The sequence below is a fragment of the Acomys russatus genome, chromosome 2 (genome assembly GCF_903995435.1).
Source record: "Acomys russatus chromosome 2, mAcoRus1.1, whole genome shotgun sequence".
NCBI lineage: Eukaryota > Metazoa > Chordata > Mammalia > Rodentia > Muridae > Acomys > Acomys russatus.
The window spans coordinates 88342731-88356614 of record NC_067138.1 but is presented as its reverse complement, the minus strand read 5'-3'; the positions used below and the strand labels follow the sequence as shown (position 1 = coordinate 88356614).

The 13884-nt window shown below is 38.4% G+C and overlaps 1 long non-coding RNA gene across 1 annotated transcript in view; it reads left to right on the top strand.

Moving 5' to 3' along the window:
* The window catches only part of LOC127204620 (uncharacterized), an 87217-nt gene extending 80085 nt beyond the window's left edge, over positions 1-7132 (top strand). The window contains exon 5 of the long non-coding RNA XR_007832493.1: positions 6986-7132. This is a non-coding gene — a long non-coding RNA (uncharacterized LOC127204620). The remainder of the gene's footprint in view (positions 1-6985) is intronic.
* The last annotated feature ends 6752 nt before the right edge of the window (positions 7133-13884 follow it).

Sequence of the window (13884 nt, the reverse complement as noted above, 5' to 3'; positions counted from 1 at the left end):
AGGGTAAACCTTACTTTTCTTGGTGAGAAAGCCACATAACCATCTTGGCAGAACAATGTTCTTTTACTAAGATATAGGTCTTGCTTTTCTAAAGAGTGGTCTAGAAGGTTATTTGGTTTGTTCCTGTTGACCTTAAGTGGTCTGGCATTATAGAACAGAGTGAGTTTATGGGCCACTCTTAAATTAATCAGAGCCTGAAGTTAGATTCTATTAAGGTATTTTAATGAATATACATGTTTTCTATGATATTGGTGCCCACCAATCCTTGTTCCTAGTAAAATGTTAATATTTGTATTTGATGCATCATCTCTTAATTAAAAGAGTGATCATCTTTTAAGAAGAACTGGAGATAAAAATATGTGATTTTTCTTTGTCAAAGATTATCAGCAAAATCCAAATGCCAAGGGAATTCAACTATATTACTGTACTATTATTATATTTGTATTATTCAATACAAGCCAGTAAGTTTTGGAGGCAGTGATTTAAGGGTGCCCTATTCTTATTTTCTGTAATGTAAAAAATATAATTGATAATAATAAGCCCTCAGATTGATATCTTTTAATATTTTTCTATTTACCCATATTTATTTAATTTCTCAGTAGCTAGTTGGAGAGATAACTCATAGGAGATAAACACTTGGTTTTAGATTGGTGGGACATCTGTTCATATCTTGATCTCAACACTTATAGCTACTTCGGATAATTTACACTCCAATACTTGACATTTTCATTGTCAAAAATGGAGATCAAAATATCAAGAAATTTAATGTACAGTATTCAGCACAGAGAGTTGCATCTGTCCATAATGAATGGTTAATAGAGCTATACTTTTTGCAAGCAGCATATTGTTCATTATAAATAAAGTAATTCTTGTAAGATATATTTCATGGCTCCTTCTTCTCTTTCAAATCCAATCCTCTATTCTTATCCTCAGCTCTGTAGCAGTCCATCTGCTGCAGCCTCCACTTCTTCTCTGACCACATCTTCTTTGAGGTCTTCTCTTTAGCTTTCCTTACCACCAAATCCCTTTGTTTCCGCCTCCAACTCCTACATGCACTGCCTGGAAACCCAACTGCCACTGACTGCCCCAGGGAAGCATGTAGGTAATATTCAGATCTCCACCGTCCCTCCTCCTCTTATAGTAGACCATCAGCTGAGGCTTCTCGCTCTTCTCTGTCCACATCCCTAGGGGACTATGCAGATCTTAGTCCACCTTTCTATCCTCCTCCTAACTCCTTCTTCTAATCAATCTACACCCCCAAGTGTCAGCTCTCAATATCAAGAAACATATTCTAACCTGGATCCACTGTGGTCACACTGGCAGCATCTTGGAAGCATTCGCTGCCCTGCAATCCACAGCCACCACATTCTCCTCATGACCAGAGAAGGCAACAGAAACCAATGAACAAAACTCCCACCCAACAAAGAAAAGAAGAGCTATTAGCCCCAGAATTAAAATCATTTCAAACTCAGACGCCAAGATACCTTTGTGAAAACACAATCGATAACATTCTGGCAATGTCTCCACTAGAGCACAACAACACTAATAGACCATGAGAAATTCAACATAGCTGATGCATAATAAAAACATCTTAAAATAGCATTAGTGAATATGTTAGAGTTCCTTAAGGAAGAAATGAACAAACAATTAATGTATGAAAACATAAACTGTGGAATGAAAGGTTCAAGACCTTCTAATGGAAATAGAATCAATAAAGAAAATCCAAAGTCAGGAACATCTGGAAATGAAAAATTTAGAAATTCAAACAATAACTTCAGAGGCAAGCATCACAAAAAGAATATAAAAAATAGAAGAAAGATTCTCAGGCATTAAATATAAAATAGAAGAAATGGATACCTCAGTTTAAAAAAAATTAAATCTAAAAATATCCAGACACAAAACATACAGGAAATCTAGGACACTATGAAAAGACAAAATCTATGAATAATAGGAATAGAGGGAGAAGAAACCACCTAGGTCAAAGGCACAGAAAATATTTTCAATAAAATCATAGCAGAAAAACTTTCTAACCTAAAGAAGGAGATGCCTATAAAAGTATAAGAAACATACAGACCACCAAATGGACTAGACCAGAAAATAAATTACCCATGTTACATAATAGTCAAAACACTCAATGTAAAGAACAAAAATAAAAATATTAAAAACTACAAGATAAAAAAACCACAAAACTTATAAGAACAACACTTGACTTTTCAATGGTGACTCTAAAAATCATATGGTCTATACTGATGTTCTAAACATTCTAAGAGACTGCCAATGCCAGCCCAGACTACAATACCCAACAAAATTTTCAGTCACAATGGATGGAGAAAGAAAGACATTTCCAGATAAAACCAAATTTAAGCAGTATCTATCCACAAACCTGGCTTTTCAGAATGCAGTAGAAGAAAAAAAATTCAACCTGAAGAGGCTAACAGTATCTTAGAAAACACAATGAATAAATATAATTAGATCAGTAAATCAAAAGAAGGAGTATAAAAACCTCACACTACCACAACAAAATAATAGGAATCAACAAACACTGCCCTTGATAACCCTCAATATCAATGGTTTCAATTATGTAATTAAAAGACACAGACCAACAATGGGTTATAAACAGAATCCATCCTGCAGCACCTAAAAAACAAAACAAAACAAAACAAAACATGTTAACATGAAGGATAGACATCACCTCAGCATAAAAGAATGGAAAAAATATTCCAAGCATACAGACTGAAGAAGCAAGCCAGCGAAGGCACTTTAATATCTAACAAGCTGACTTTACACCAAAACTACTCAGGAGAGATGGGGAAAGTCATTGCATGCTCATAGAAGGGGAACTCTACAAGGTGGTCTCTACGCTTCTTGACATCTACGTAGCAAACAGAAGGACAGCCAAGTTCATACAAGAAACATCACTGCAGCTAAAGTTACATGTTGAACCTCACACAGTGAGAGTCGATGACATCAAAATGCAACTCTCATCCAGACAAAAAAATAGAGAATTCTGTATCTAATTGATATCATAAATTAAATGGATCTAGGGCATTTACAGAACATTTCACTCAAACACAAAGGACTATGCCTTCCATTCAGTTGTTCATGGAACTTTCTTCAAAACTGACAACATACATGGACACAAAGCACATCTCAACACATACAAAAAATAATATTATGCATCCTGTCTGACCACCACAGATTAAAACTGGATATCAACAACAACAGAAACAACAGATAGCTTATGATCGCAGCATACAAGAACGGAAATTGGAACTTTTTACTATGAATGAAAAATGGGTCAAGACAGAAACTAAAAATTCTCTAGAACTAAATAAAAACAAACACACAACATATTCAAACGTATGTGGTGGGAAGAAGATAGTTTTAAGAAGCATGTTCATGGCATTAAGTGCCTATATTAATATATATATACATATATGATATGTATATTAAACACATAGGAGAGGTCTCGTATTAGTAGCTTAACCGCATACCTGATAAAGCTCTAGAAGAAAAATAAGAAATAGTATGCAAAAGAAGTATATAGGAAGAAATAATCAAACTCAGGGCTGAAATAAGTTAAGTAGAAACAAACAAACAAAATGATATAAAGTATCGGGGGGGAAAACCCATTGGATCTTTGAGAAAATCAACAGAATTGACAAACCCTTAACCAAATTAACTAAACAGTAGAGATAGAATATACAAATTATAAAAAAGGGTAGAGGCAAAAGGGGGACATAACACCACAGAAATGCAAAGAATCATAAAAACATATTTAAAAAACCTATACTCTGCTAAATTGGAAAATCTATTAAAAAAAGATAACATCATTGATGTTTACATCATCTAATAAAGTTAAATCAGATAAACAATGTAAACAGACCTATAACCCCCAGAAACTTAGATGCTATAAATAAAAGTCTCACTCCCAAAAGTAGAGGGTCAGTGGTTTTTAGCATAGAATTCTACCATACTTTCAAAGAAAAGTTAACCCCAATACTCCTCAAATTATACCACAAAATAGAAACAGAAGGAACACTATCCAGTTCTTTTTATGAGCCATAGTTATTCTGATATCTAAGCCAACTGAAGACCCAACAAAGAAAAAAATTACAGACCATTTTCCCATATAAACACAGCTGAAAAGATTCTCAATAAGAAAATTTGCAACTGAATCCAAGAACACATCAAAAATATCACCTACCATAATCAAGTAGGCTTCATCACAGAGATTCAGGCATGGTTCAATACACATAAATCAATAAATGAAATCCAACATATAAACGGATTGAAAGACAAAAACCACATGGTCATATCATTAGATACAGAAAGGACTTTTGACAAGAACCAACACTCCTTAATTGTAAAAGTCCTGGAGAGAATAGTGATGCAAGAGACATACATACCTTAATATAGTGAAAGGAATTTACAACAAGTCCATAACCAACACCAACTTGAATGGAGAGAGTCTCAAACAGTTTCCTCTAAAGTCAGTAACAAGGCCAGGATATCCACTTTCTCTGTGCCTATTCAATATAGTACTTGAAATCTTATCTAGAGCACTAAGACAACTGAAGGAGCTCTGTTTACCCTTTGGATCTAGCTAATGGATAGCTTATTCTCCACAGTTGGGGCTGGGGAAGGGATTGCCTCTGGCATGAGCACTGTTGCCCCTGATTTGATCACTTCCCCTTGGTGGGAAGGCCCTGCAGGTACACAGAGGAAGGGGAAGCAGGCTATCTGGATGAGACCTGATAGGCTGTGGTCAAATGGTGGAGGAGGAAGTCCTCTTTTGTCAGAGGTCTAGAGGAGGGGGGTAGGACCAGCAAAAGAGGGAGGGAGGGTGAAAACAGGAAGATACAAGCAAGAGGATGTAAATCAGGATGTAATCTGAATAAATTATAATAAAAATTTGAAAAGACAACTAAAGGAAATCAAGGGGATAGAAACTGAAAAAGAAGAATCAAAGTATTGCTATTTGGAGAAGATATGCTAGTATATATAAGTGACCCTAAAAGTTCCACCAGGAGACTGAGAGAGCTGATGAACACTTTTAGCAAAATAGCAGGATTCAAAATGAACTCACAAAAATCAGTACCTCTCCTATACACACACGATAAAGGTACTGAGAAAGAAATTAAGGAAGCATTGTGTTTTTATGGGATTCCTGTGTAATGTGTTTCTTGTGTTTTTTTCTTTGCCACCCTTTTGTTTAGTTGTTTTGTCATATTATGTTTTATTTATTTTTGATTTATTTAAAAAATTATTATCCCTTAGATGCCTGTTTGTTTTCTAAGGACAGACAGAAAGAGTGTGGATTGGGATGGGAGCACAGGTGGGGAGCATAGTTAGGGGAGGGGAAACTGTAATCAGAATATAATGTATGAAAAAAATCTACTTTCAATAAAACATAAAAAGATATATTTGAATTTGCACCACTTTATAAACTGCCTTTATCCTTGAGAGCTTCCTAAGTAAGACAAATCTTACTGCAATTGTAGTTCAGGGCATATCACTCTCAAGAAGTCTTTTCTCCATGAGAAATAAGCTTAGATACCTATAAGGTACTTTCTGTCATAGTCCAGGTAACCAATCTGACGTTTTGTAAATAATGGGCATAGGGAGACAGCTTGCCACCAATTTCTGGTATTTCTGCATGTCTTGCACATGGAGGCCTTATTCAGAGAAGTCTTTGCAATGATGTTTATAGAGTGACAAGCTTGGAAGACAGAAATTACATCTCTCTTCTGAGCGATAGGCAGGCTTTCATACAATCTAGTATGTCAAAGGTGAGAGTCACTCTATAGCAAAGAGCTGGTGTCCCTATGGCCCATTATAATAGTCAGGGCAGCAGGGTATGTGGCACATTCTTTTATCCCAGCTCTCAGGGAGGCAGAGCCAGAAGGATCACTGAGAGGCCACCCTAGTCTACAAATCAAGTCCAGAGCAGCCAAGGCTACAGAGAAACCTAATCTTGAAAAACCAAATGCCAAACCAAACCAAACCAGACAAAAGACATGGCATCTCTTATTCTACATTATAATGCCTGTGGGTTAGTCTTATGACTATTTTAGACAAGAATAATTATTAAGAATATATTACTCTGCTGTGTTCCAAATAATGAAATTGAATTCACCAGTCCAGTTTTCTCATCTTCTGCTGACTTCTATGAAATCATGGAGGGCTAATTTGTTACTTTCAAAGAACAGCAAAGTCTCCAAACAAATGATACTTAAACAACTACTCGAAGAGTTTCATCCTGCGTACCAAGTCCCTTAAGTAGATTTGCATTATGTTCTTACCCACTGTAAAACTCTCATCTTAAAGAAATATGCATTAATGGAATTGACAAATGAGGGTCGTCAAAATGATGGGAAGGCAAATGGCAGGTTCCCCCTCGCTTGTCCACATTGTAGCTACTACCAAGGGGAAACAGTTTGAAGCTGTCCCCCATTCATCTAGTCCACTTGGCTTCAGGTGTGTACTTTAGGATGTGAGGATTGCAGGTAGGATCTGAAAGACCTAAAATAATTTTCTTATTTCCAAGAATATATAGGTACTAGGATGGATGTGACAAAATGCAGGCTAACCAAGTCCATGCTACTCCAGTCTTCTGAAAATGAGGAAGGTATGCCTATGGCTTAGTCTCAAGATCCATTATGTCCTGAAGCATTCCAAGTGCGTGTTATTGCAGAGAAAAGCCATTCCCAGGGAAAGATAAATGGAGCAGAGGACAGCGGTAGAATCACGAGATTTAATTTAAGAGTGGAAATGTAGAGCGGCAAGAACTTAGCTCACCCCGCACTGTGATACCTTCTGGCAGCATATTTGTGCCATGCTTGAAGAACACTTAGCATCTCCCTCAGCATGAAAGCTTCTTGCCGTCATCAGCATGAACAGCAGTCTATGTCTGCATGGTGTAGCTGTAAGGATTGGGACTATGAATGGCATTTCCATTTCATTGTGTTTGTGCTTCTTTCAGACAATGGGCTAAGCTTGAATCCTCCAACTCTTCCCAGCAACTAGAAGTAGAGATGCAAGAGATGACACAAACTGACAAGGGAAAATGAAGGTTAGCAGAAAGGGAAAGGGAAGCTCAAGACGGGGGACCCTCTCCCTTGAAAATGGAGGGACATTTGTTTGGCAATCACTCTTTGATTTAGCATTATGGCTATATTTTTCTTTTTTGCAATATTATTACTTGGAATCACTCTGAAGGGTTTCTCACAGGTCAGAACAATTGAAAGATTCTCTCATTCTCTCCAGGTCTGTGATCCTCACCTCCACAGAGAAGGCTGCCTCAGTTGGAGACAAATAAAGGCCTCTAATTAGGGCTCTTGGGAGGCATAGCAATTGTTTGAGACTGTTACTCAACCCCATGAACTCATTAACAAGCATCTTTCTGTTTGCATAGGCAGAGAAAGAGCGGGGAGTTCATTTTGGCCAAGCAAGCATGGGCCTGAGAGAATTCATATTTTATAGCCGTGGATTATTATTTCAGAGAGGAATCCAAGGAGCAAACAGACCATGAGTAACTGGTAAAAACAGAATGAGAAGGAAGAGAGAAGTGGGAAGAGAACTGGGATCAGAGAAAGGGGCCAAGACGAAGTGCAATCCTTAGAAGGAGGAACAAAGAAACCCTAGAATTCAGTGCCACCACCCAGTCTCCTGAAGGCCTGGGTGTGGTGTTAGAATGGAGCAATGCTGCTACTTCTAATCTCTGTGACACTTTGTTCAAGATTCAAATTCAAGAGAGGAGAAACTGGTTTTGTGAGTGTCCAGCAGGTTCTTGTTGGTCAAGGGAACAGGGCGATTGAGAGTCCTGCCAGGCTGTGCTCAGTAGGAGGGTACTTCCTCAACGGAATATCAAGGCTACTAATGTGGTAGTGAGGGCTACTGCGCTGATAAAATCAATGGCTTGCCTTGTCTAAATGGGAGATACCTACTGCCTCAGGTAGTGTGAATCGCTTTATACTTCCGATGCTTTCTTCGTGGAGTTGACAGCTGCTAGGATCCCATGACTTAACCTACAGTATCCTTGTGATAAAAAAAGCTGATCCCAGAAAGAACAAATGTTCTAGTACAAACTGTTAAGTCAGCTAACTTTTTTTCCTGTTTTTTTAAAGACTCTATTCTTGTAGTATAAATAAACGGTGTGTATGTATGTGTGTGTGGTTGTGTGTGTGTGTGTGTGTGTGTGTGTGTGTGTCAGAACTATGCTTTCCTCAATGCAGCTTATGCATGCTGTAAGAGTTAGACAGCTTCTTATTATTTGGAACAGAAAACTCTCCCAAATATTCTAAGTGAGATAGGGATTTCTCAGATTGACATGTGAGTATATACTTTTACTTGTAACGTTTTTATATATGTATACATTGATGAATGATTGCACTTAGCACATTAACATGTCCATCACTTCAGATACTGATTATTATTATTACTTTTGTGAGCACATGTAAAATCCATTATTTCAGCATTGAAATAGGTAATGTCCTGTCGGATATGGTTCCCATGATGCACCAAAAGCATCCCACATAATAAAATTTTGCAAGCTTGATCTCAAACGTTTGTTCCCACTGCCTCATTCCTGGCTTCTAGGAACTGTCATTCTAGAAGTTAGACTTAAATGCTTTTGTAAGATCAATGTTTTTAGCTTTTACAAGTAAGTCTTCCTCTGCCTGCCTTTTCACTTAGCACCACCCCTCGGGTTTACCCATTTTGCCACAAAAGATTTCCTTTCTTTTGAAGACTGAATTCTATTCTATTGTGTGGATATCATACTTCTTTTCTCCATCCATCTGCTGAAGGCACTTAAAATGCTTCAAAATCTTTGCTACTGTGGATAATGCTGCAGTGAACATGGAAAGCAGCTATTTCTTCAACATACAGATTTCAGCTTTCTTGCATATGACTATCCAAGGTAAGGTAGCTGGACCATATGGTCGTGCTATTTTCAGCTTAGTGATGAATCACCATTGCTTATTCTATACTGGATCCCTTACATTCCCATCAACATCAGTGGTCAGAGGTTCCATTTTCTCCATTTCCTCACCAACCTGTGCTCTTCTCCCTGGTTTTGATGAGAGCTGTTCTAACAGGTGTCAGGTGACACATCATACTGTGATTATAATGTGCATTTCCTTGATGATCCCTGATATTGAATAGGTTTTCATGCAACTTTGGGCAGCTTGACCCATGGGAAATGTTTGTTCAAGTCTTTTTCCTGTTCTACATTGGGTTGTTATTCTAACATTGAGTCTAGTTCTGTACATATTCAGATGTTATTAATGCCTTTGAAATGTATGGCTTGCAAACACTTTTTACCATCTTGGTCTACCTCTTTGCTCTGCTCTGAGTTTCCTTTGTGCACAAGCTTTGTAGTTTGCCATAGTTTCACTATGTTTTTTGCATTTTCTGCCAGTGCTTGTGGTGGTACATTTATAAAGACATTGCTCATATGCAGTATTGTTATTCCCCCATAGTTCTAGTATTATCACAGTTTCAGCATTTTGTTTAAGTTCTTTATCCATGTATGTTGATTTTTGAATGTAACAAGGAAAAGATATTAAATTTTATTTACTTTCTGTGCATACCTTGTTCTATCAAAATTGCTTATTGAAGAGGTTATCATTTTTCCATTGTGTGGAGCCATCAGCAAGCAATGCTATCTCTCCCTTTTCTATATGTATGCTATTTGTTTATTTTTCTTAACTAAATACACTGTCTAAAGCTCATGGACATTTTTTTTAGCACAAAAGTTCATAAGCTTCAAGAGCAATGGAATTTAATTCTTTTTATTGTATGCTCTTACATTTTACAAGCAATAAAAACTTTATTTGTTTGTTTGTTTGTTTGTTTTGTTTTGTTTTCCTTGTTGGAGCTAGGAAAATCCAGTTGGGTATAGTAAAAACAATACAGCAAACAGAAATGCTTTGAATGGTTAGAGATGCTTGCTGCTTGCTGTTCTACCATGGATACTGTCTGTGATAGGATATAAACCCAATGGCACGTCACTACTTGGGTCTCTGAGTACTGTTAAGACACTCATAGAAGTTATTATGCAGCTGTCAAAGTTGAAGCTGCCATGCTAAGCAAATGCCAGCTTCCGATGAAAAACCAGCAACAGAGGAACACTTCATCATTAGTACCGCCTTGGTACCAAACACTCTTCTACAGCTACAGGGTCCTTGGAGTTCACAATAACCACTTAGCCAAATGCAGCTCTGAAAAGCAAGTACTGCGACTGAAGAACTAATATTCAGTTTATTTCCTCTTAATTATTTTAAATTTAAAATACTTGACTCAGATTTTAGGAAGTGTTTAAGTAATTTTGGCACAACTTGTGTATGTGAATCTATTTTTCTCAAGTGCAAATTCTGACAAATCTAAATATAAAGCAGGCCTTCCTTGTGAAAATGCACTGTCCCAGTGTGTAAGATGCACACTGGCTTTTGGAGACTTAGGAGGAAATAAAAATAATGTAAATTATTTCATTAACATGAGGTTTGGTGATTAGGTCTTGAAATGATAATATTTTGGATACATCAGATTAAAGAAAACATCTTGTTATAATTAATTTCCCCAACTTTTACTTTGCCTTTTAGAAGTATGGCTACTTGCGAGTTTAAAATTACAGATGTGGCTCACATTATATTTCTGTTGGACAGTGTGGATCTGGAGGCCTTTTGAAAACCTCTGCCATGTACTGAATCATTAAAACACCCCAACACAATAGCCTCTCCACCCCCGCCCCGCACTGATTATAGCAACGGTAATGAAATGAACTGGAAAAGTTTTAATCCTTTAGGAATTATAGAGCTAGTGAGCAGAAGCCAGGAGTCCAGGCCAGGATGGGAAGGCTTTCTTCTATCTCCCCTCTGTCATGTAACTCCAGGCAGCCTTCTCAAAGAGATGAAGAGCTGGCATGCTTTGTCTCATAACAAAGTTTCCATCACCCAATCTATGATCAAACATAGATTGAACAAAAATACCTTCTCTTCAAATGGCAATGAGAAGAATATTCGGGTTTGCAAAATGAGTGAAAAACAAACTCGTTCACATGAATAAACGGAGTTTTAACAACGAAACATACTTCAAAATATGAGAGAGAAATTAGTTCACCCAAAGGGTTCTGGGTATGTTAGTAGAAACAAGAGTTATGTAACAGGACTAACTCTACATTAGAAACTCTCAGAATTGTATCCATCGTACTAATAGTATTCCACTTACGGTCATCACAAAGAATGGAAGCCCCCCACCTCCCCACGCCCCGCGCATTTTTTGATATTATTAATTCTAAACCATCCGTTCCCTGTCTCCTTCCTTGTCCATTGTCTTCTCCACATGGTGGGGCACAGGGTTGCCAAGCCTTCCTTTATCACTGCATAACTGATAGCAAAGCGCGGCTACAGTTGATGGAAGTGAACCATTCTCACAGGCGTATTCTCCTGTGAGGGAAAGAAAGATGCACATAGAGTGAGGCAAGCGTTTAGCAGATCACTTCTTCCACAGAGATAGGTGCCAGCTGCGTGTCTTGAAAAGCACAGCCATCTGCTCTGTTCCTGTGTCAGCCTTTGCCTCTCACAGATTTTACCATGCAGGCTTGTGGGAGCTCAGAACTTCAGCAGTGCCCAGGACACAAACAAAGACCAAAAAAAAAAAAAAAAAAAAAAAAGGTGGGTGGGTGGGGCAGACAGCATACCCTCCTTTGCCAGGGGGATCCGGAAACCACGTCCTTGAATGTATTTCCTGCGTCATCACACAGGAGATGGGGTGGGGGAGGTGGGAGGGGATGTCCCTGTCAAAAATACATGATGGGCATCTGTGACTTAGCCCTCTGGCTCTCCCCAAGTCCTGCCTTCTCCAGCCTGACCTTCTGCTCTGCAGAGAACAGACCTGCCAGAGAGCCCTGCTATTTTTACTTCTCTGTGAGGGGATCTCAGGGTACAAATTATATACGGATGAGGTAAGTTCCAGGTACGCAGACTCATGTTTCCAATTTAGCTTGGCACTGATGTCGAACATTAAACAGTCCCGCCCCAGCTCTCCCTGTTTCCACTCTCCTCCCTTCTATGGCATCTCATTTCATGCTGGTTCTTAGGGTCCCTTTCCTTTCCTACTGCATCCCTCAACTTTCAGGCTGCTCGAAGGGAGCTGGGGCTTGAGGAGAGTTAAGTTTTGCGCAGATACAATTGATACCTACTTCCTGGGTACTGGGCTGTAACAACACCACACACACACCTTCTCCCCGGATGGTGGATATTTGTAATAAAGTTTAGTGGTTTTTCCATCGCTTTCATCCATACAGTCACAGTTAAGCCGTGAGACAGCCCGAAGAGGTTGGGATTGCTATAATTATCTACAATTTGCAGATAGAGAAAAAAGCAAAAGAAAGAAGCATGGCAAGATGAAGTGCGGAAGTAACAACGGATGAATGAAGAACTTCCGGTTGGCTGCTCTCCTTTAAAACACTGTGTCTGTAGAAGATGAACTCCATTGCCTTTCCTCCTCTCTAAATTTTCCCTTCCTTCCATTATTCCTCAGTCTTAGATAAGTTGGCCTTTAGTTGAAATGTATCCAGAAAGTTGCTTTTATGACTAATACATCGGGTATTTTCTGCATTCTGTCTTATGAATGTGAAATGTTGATGTGAATTTAGTTAGAATGAAAGTTTTAGGAATGGGAGACATTAAATTTAGGCTAAAATAAATGGGTTACTAAGAATCAGATCTCAAATTTCTGCTAATTTTACTTCTAAAATCTAAAGGTAAACACTCAATGGTGTGCTCACCTTTTGAGAGTTTATAGTACAAGATGGACAGGAAAATTGAAAAATAAAATAGCATTAATCCCAACCAGAATCTTACAGTCAAGGAGAAAACTTGAATTTCCTCTAAGGAAAGACATAGCTTCAAATTCTAAATGCACTTTTGAGCTGCGGGTATTACAATAGACTTTGGTGACATTATGCATACTTGTCACAGATTTAGACTTCTGCACATACCCGTGTACCCAGCGTTGTGTTTACCTTGCCAGGGTACCTGTTTGAGACTCCTTGACTGTAGCATCTGGGGATTCATGAGCAGACTCATGCTTGAGCACCACCGTCGTCCTCCTACACGTGTGGTAGAAGTGTGGGATGGTGCATGGCCTGGGCAAGATGCTCATTGTATCTGTGCCCCTGTTTCCTCATCTATAAACTGCGAATAATAAATAAAGCTACACTGTAAGTTGGTGGAGAGTGTCAGATGAGATAATCTCTAGGAGACACTTCGAATGACTGTAGTAAATAATTTTCAATAAAGACTGGCTGGGAAAACTACAAAAATCTAAGACTTAAAACAGAGATCGGCCTACAAGACATACTGATGCAATAGTGACTCAAATGCATGGGAATAGTTTTTTAAAATTGGAATTAGGGCTTATTTCGTGAGGCAGAATCCATACCTGACACTGTTAAAGTGGCCAAGAACATGGAACTCAATAAGTCGTGGGTCTAAAGAGAAATCCACTACTATTGTTCTGCTAAAGGGATGTAGCAATAAAACGACTATTAACAACATATTGCTATACCTGTAGACCAATGCCTTGATTTACTCTTATGAGAGAGGCTTCTTCTTGCAGAAGATGGTAAGAGATCCACAAGTGTGTGTGGAGGGTGAGAGACTTTAGAGCACTCATCCTCAAATGGGATGCCATTGTCAAACACTCCTCATCAATGCTCAGGGATCCATTCAGAGGAAGAGACAGCAAGTGTGAGAGCCAAAGGTGGTGGATGACTCCAAGGAAGCAGTGTCTTCCAGACACTGCAAGACTGATATACAAATGAACTCAGAGACTGTGATAGCACACACAAAACCTGCACAGATTCAAACCAGACAA